The sequence below is a fragment of the Erigeron canadensis genome, chromosome 5 (assembly GCF_010389155.1).
Source record: "Erigeron canadensis isolate Cc75 chromosome 5, C_canadensis_v1, whole genome shotgun sequence".
Taxonomy (NCBI): Eukaryota; Viridiplantae; Streptophyta; class Magnoliopsida; order Asterales; family Asteraceae; genus Erigeron; species Erigeron canadensis.
The window spans coordinates 30304224-30310576 of record NC_057765.1 but is presented as its reverse complement, the minus strand read 5'-3'; the positions used below and the strand labels follow the sequence as shown (position 1 = coordinate 30310576).

The window sequence follows — 6353 nt, the reverse complement described above, 5'->3', positions numbered from 1 at the left end:
GTATATACTCTCTCCGTCCCATATTAAGTGTCCTAGTTTTACTTTTAAAGTCTTATACTTTCAACTTTGACCGTAAATATTTTATTTTGTATTATATAATATTTGATTTAATATATATGAATTGGAGTTTTAGAAGTACTTTTCATTGATATAACTTTTATCAACTAATATATAACACAAATAAAGATATTTACGGTCAAAGTCGGAAGAAAAAGATTTAATCAATCAAAATAGGACTATTAAAATAAGACAGCCGAGCGTATAAGAGCAAAAACAAAGGCAGGAACTGATCCTACAACCAACATGTGAAAGGTATATCGCATGGGTGAAATGAATCGCATAGAACGATGGTTAATGGTCCATGCATATGACAAATATCTAGATTCCCTGATGTGACATAATTTGAACAAGCTTGCACACTTGATTGAGTATGACATAGATATATGCTCACACTCTAAGACCAAAGAGAATACTTGTGACACTACAAAATAAATGACTTTTTTGTCTGAAGAAAACAGTCACTAAAAGTGTTTAAAAGGTCACTAAATCAATTTTGACCTTCTCTTTTTGAAAAAATAAGTGTCACTAAAAGAACCATCGCTATAAGTCTATTATGACTCAAATTATCGGTCACTGGAAGGCTCATAAGAATTAGTGACTGAAGTTTCAGTCACTAAAAAACTCAAAATTTGTAATGACCAAACCAATGTGTATAAAACCAAGTAAAGTAAGATCCTGATTTCCTATTTTGATATCTTTCCCATAAGCAAACGAGAGATTGCAATATAACATGCTTTTCCTATTTAAAATATTAAAGAACATCATATATTATACAACTATATGTAATTCCCATAAAATGCCAATAAAATACAAACACCAAAATATATTTTATGTATAATTTGCATTCCCTCCAAGTACTAACAATGTTCCACGCACCACAGTATATTTTATGTGAAATTTTGCATTCCCTCCGAACATTATTACTACTTGGAAGGAATGCAAAATTTCACATAAGATATAGTATGGTGCTTGAAACATTGTTAGTACTTGGAGAGAAAGCAAAATTACACATAAAATATAAAGTTAATTACTAAAATGGTACCTAACGTTTGCGCTATATTACTGGTTTCATACCTTTTCTTTCGAAATTACACTGATCATACTCAACGTATGCAAATCTCCACTCAGACCATACTGGAAGCTAACGCCGTCACGTGGCCGTTAAAAACCCATCCACATGACTTGCATGCGAGGGGTAAAGATGTAATATCGCGTTTCTTAATTACTAAAATGGTACCTAACGTTTGCACGATATTGTTGGTTTCATACCTAATGTTTCTTAATTACTTAAATGGTACCTAATGTTTATTATTAATGTTTATTTTATTTTTTTTTATTTTGAAAGGTGAATTCCTATTTAATTCAATGTCTTAAAAACTGGTATTTTATTCATACTGGTGTGGAAAAATTTCTGGTATTATCGGTATTACCGGAAATACCGGCCGGTACGACATTTTTTAATTTGATTTATTTTTTTCTTTCATAGAAATTTTCCAAAACTTGTTATAATTTAACGAAAATAGTCAAAATGCACTTATAATGTAACACCCTGCTTTATAAAAATATGGATTTCAAAAAATTTTCAACTTTAAATATGACCGTTTATAAAATGCGGAAGCGACTTTTAAAAATCCCAATTGATTCCTAACGGAACCAATAAAACATAATAAATGTCTTAAAAAGGTGTTACCAACCAGTATAATCACAATAATGTAAATGAAATCCACAATCAACCTCAACAAAGACAGTCAACGTAATAAAAGCCAAAGGGGCTAAATAAATAAGTCTACTTAAATAGTGCAACTATGGGTAACTAAAGCCAACGTCCAAAAGCTCCAATAATAGCTACCCATCTCACAAGCAAGCTACTAGCCACTGATCAATGCCTAACCTGAGGGCACAATACATTTTCACAAAACAAGTGTCAGCTATTAAAGCTGAGTAAGATAACAGGTTAGTATAAATAAAAGGATTGCTAATTAAAACACTTTAATAAATCAACTCATGCATATATAAAAGCACAAATAACAAAAAAACATAAACTGCATAATAAGGATTATCAAATCCTATAATGTGCCTAGCAATCCTCCATAATCACCAATATCCACATAATTGCTTAAGCTACATAAATCACCAAAAGGTTATGCCATAATAAACTACATAGAAAGGTTGTGTAAGGCGGCTAAATAGCCAAATATGGATCCCCACACCCGACTTGATGGGTAGACCTTACGGTGGTCCATCTATGTCGTTATGGATAGGCATAACCAAATCCATGAGTAATCCGTTAACACCAGGTGGTCAACCACGACACCCGAAATACTCTAAACACCAGGTTGTATTCACAAGAGAACATGATCAGTGTCCCAAGTGACGCCATAGCACACTCCACCTAAATAGACATCATGTGGGTTAAGCTTAACTCTTACACCAATGCTCGAGACTTTCACCAAAAGATATATTAAATATCACACCAATATCTACATAATATTTTAGGGCCCTTAAACGCGCACGTGACATGACAACTTAAATCATGTCTAGTGTACTATGTGTACAAGTCCACATAAATCGTTTACCACACAAACAACAAGCTACATATATCAACAATACAACATTAAATCATTTCTACCCAAGCATGCTTTAATAACACCCAATAAATCTCCCACATATATCCCATACCCAACATATGCATGAGATAATTATAAGAACATAAAAGAGATTTTATCAAAACCATATTTTATTGTGTCCCCCAACGTGACAAAAATATGTTATCTTACCTCATCGTGGATAGTAGTAATAACAAAACTTAACTCCTTACTTCTCGAATGCCTGAATACCTAAACAATCATATATATAAAGATACTAATATTAATAACGACAACAACTCAACTTCATATATACGTGTGGTCTAGATTATAAGAGGAATCCCCCATGTCATACGATTACGCCAATTACTACCATAATCCTTAAGTTTACGTACAAACAGTACATATTATGTTTATATGCTAGACATGATAGGACCAATATAGTATTTAAACTAAAAGACTACTATACAATATGATATAGCACGTATGACCATGAATTCTTCTAGTCACCATTATTCATGGTTAATTAAAAATATGACATCATTAGCCAATTAATTTCCTTTATCGTATCCCATATTACATGACTTGTTGAACTACCTCCATGGCTCCATGATTATATATATATATATATATACTGTCATGAATTTCAATTTTTATAGAACACCAATATGCAATGTCTTCCTCATTATGTGACCTCACTTGAAGTTTCTTTTACCGCATATTTAAACAACCATTACCTCGTTCCTCATTCTAAAAATTTCCATTCGAAGACTTCAAAACCTCTCATTTAATTTTAAACTCATCATTAGATTAAAACAAAATCTATTCGCCTTATCTTCTCCGATAAATATATGTACATGCGCAAACATCAATATGAAATTCTAAATCACAATACTCGCACAGACACTCGACCATACCCTAGTCCCTCTTCCCCAATGTTAATACTAATAACATCTCTATTTCAATTAAAACTACGAAAGAGTTACACTTATAATGAAACTGACCTCGAAATCGTTTATCGACCACACAATCGAAACTCCATCAAAACTTGGCTGCTTATCATCTCGATTTGATCCATCCCATCACACAATAGCGAAACCATAAAAAGTGAAATTGCGTCATCGATCCCCCTTTTTCTAATTAGTTGTCGTATTATTATTATTATTACTATTGCTAAAGCTATAATAGAAATCAAGGTACAAGAAGAAGGTTTATTTTCTTTCTTTTCCCGAATCACGACTACACGAAAAACTGTATGTTGATGAATAAGATCTATTGTATATTTATATATCTATATATATTTAGCGGCTCAATACCACCTCCTCAAGTTTCTTTCATCTTTGTGGCGGCTCCTCTCCCTTCGACAAAATACGACCTCCCCTATAAGGGTTTCTTTTAGTTATTTTATTATCTTTTACTTTGGGTCCTCTCGTTTAATTGAAAACAATAATAATGTGGCCTCCTTTCAAACGTTTTTCCTCCATTCCTTATTTATTATTAATATTATTTTATTTTATTTTATTGTTTTCACGCCTGCTGCGACTACCTAGCCCAAAGTTAAGACACTCCAATATAATGCTGGATAACTTATTATATAAACCCAATTAATAGTAAAAGGCCTTTGTTTATCATTTCCAGACAATACAACCTTTAATCAAACTTAACTACGAATTGAATTAATTTTGGGTTTGTTCAAGTACGGTAACAAGTAGCAATCTATTTATTCGCTGCACACGTAGTTACACATATAATTATCTAAATATTTAATAGCTACATTAAACCATATATAATTAACAACTTAACAGAGCAAGTTAAAGTTAAATAAAGACAAAGTCAATATAATCGACAAAAAATTTAGGATGTTACATATAATCCACTCAAAAATAATACCAAATAGGTTTTTCATAACAAAATATAAGTTTAAAGTTCACAAATAACCAAAAATAGCAATAAAGTATCATAAAAACAATTATAAAAAAATTTCAAATTTTCTTTTTTGAAAATACCAGAAATACCGCAATATTAACACTGGAATATTTCAGGAATACCAGATATACTGGTCAGTATTTACTGCGACACGAAGCTTAAAATAATGTTTTAAATACCAGTAAATATCGGCCGATATTTCTGGTAATATGGATATTTCCACACCAGTATGACTAAAATACCAGTTTTTAAGACATTGGCTAAAAGCGGAATTCACCTTTCAAAATAAATAAAAAAAATTAAAAACTAAACATTAGGTACCATTTAAGTAATTAAGAAACATTAGGTATGAAACCAGTAATATCGTGTAAACGTTAGGTACCATTTAAGTAATTAAAAAACACGATATTACATATTTATCCCTCACGTGCAAGTCACGTGAAGGGTTTTTAATGGCCACGTGACAGCGTTAGCCTCCAGTATGGTCCGAGTGGAGATTCGCATACGTTGGATATGATCAGCGTAATTTCGAAATGAAAGATATGAAACCAGTAATATGGTACAAACGTTAGATACCATTTTGGTAATTAACTCTAAAATATATTATGGTGTTTGTATTTTATTGGCATTTTGTTGGAATTACATATAGTTACTTAATATATGGTGTCCTTTAATAGTTTAAATAGCAGAAGCATGACATATTGCAATATCTCATTTGCTTATGAGAAAGTTGGCAAAATAGGATATCATGAGATTACTTTATTTGGTTTTATACACATTGGTTTGGTATATATATTCAATAAAGGGAATTGCAACTTTCAGTTTTTCTTTTGACATTTTTTGGCTTTTAGTGACCGAAGATGTCAGTCATTAACAGATTTTGAGTTTTTTAGTGACTAAAACTTTAGTCACTAATTCTTATGGGGACTATTAGTGACTGATAATTTGAGTCATAATAGACTTTTAATGATGGTTCTTTAAGTGACATTTATTTTTTCAAAAAGATAAGGTCAAAATTGATCAACTTTCTTAACACTTTTAGTGACTGTTTCGTTCAGTCACATTCTCCTTTATTTTATAGTGTGTTATATTTGTTTGACTTTCAAACCATCTATCATATGTATGAAGCAGATTTCCTTTTTTTGCACATTATTTATTTGACATTGCAAGTTTGCAACCTATGTGGTTGTCAAGTCAATAAAAAATATATTGTTATAGAAAATTCAATGAAAATACTATAACTATATACATACAAATATCAATAAGCAATAATAACATGATAATATAATGAACTATGCACAAATGTTTACAAGTGGCAGCTTATATGGTTGCCACATATTCCCGGGTACATCTAATAACCAGGATTTGAAAGTTCATTACATATAATAAACATCCAGGTAGTTTATTACACAACAAAAACATCCGTGCATAGTTTATTACATTCTCATGTACTTATCCCTATCAATAAACTGATTGAATCTTTTATACACAAAATATCCGATTTAAAAGTCACACACAGAAAACGCTAAAATGTAATTCACACATACAAAAAAACACAGAAAAATCTTTCGAGTAAACATAATTGCCACAATTTTTAACAAATAAAATGCATATACATCCAATATTTTACCAAACTTAAAACAACAAAAGTAGTAAGAGTAATACTCCGTAGAAGTTACCAGTGAGTGAAATCAATGAGTAAATATCCAAATACTCAAAACATTGGGCTATCTTCGGCAAAACCCATTCATTTCACAATGCAATTTTCATTTTCATTCTTTT

General features: G+C 31.1%; 1 long non-coding RNA gene across 1 annotated transcript; it reads right to left on the bottom strand.

Moving 5' to 3' along the window:
* Window positions 1-1731: 1731 nt before the first annotated feature.
* Window positions 1732-4063, bottom strand: LOC122602170. The gene is made up of 3 exons (XR_006324169.1): window positions 3650-4063; window positions 2838-2897; window positions 1732-1951 (listed from the first exon to the last, which is right to left on the bottom strand). It is a non-coding gene; the product is annotated as an uncharacterized LOC122602170 (long non-coding RNA).
* Window positions 4064-6353: the final 2290 nt, after the last annotated feature.